Consider the following 288-nt stretch of genomic DNA (forward strand, 5'->3'; position numbering starts at 1 on the left):
AGGCTATTAGTAATTTTTTAATCTAATTATTCTATTTATAATTAATATAATACTATAGGTATTATTTAAGTACTTAATTTATTTATTTAGTTTATTTATTAATTTGCAGTCTAAATATTATTATAAGTTAGTAATTTAGTCTAAGTTATATTATAAGTAATTACTAAAATATTACTATAAATATAAGTCCTTTATTTAAAAGGATTTTTATAAGTAACCTATATATACTAATAATATATTAATAAAAAATATAAGAAAGTTTTTCTATATCTATTACTTCTCTATAAG

This window comes from Fusarium odoratissimum (assembly GCF_000260195.1).
Source record: "Fusarium odoratissimum NRRL 54006 unplaced genomic scaffold supercont1.37, whole genome shotgun sequence".
In the NCBI taxonomy this organism is placed as follows: Eukaryota; Fungi; Ascomycota; class Sordariomycetes; order Hypocreales; family Nectriaceae; genus Fusarium; species Fusarium odoratissimum.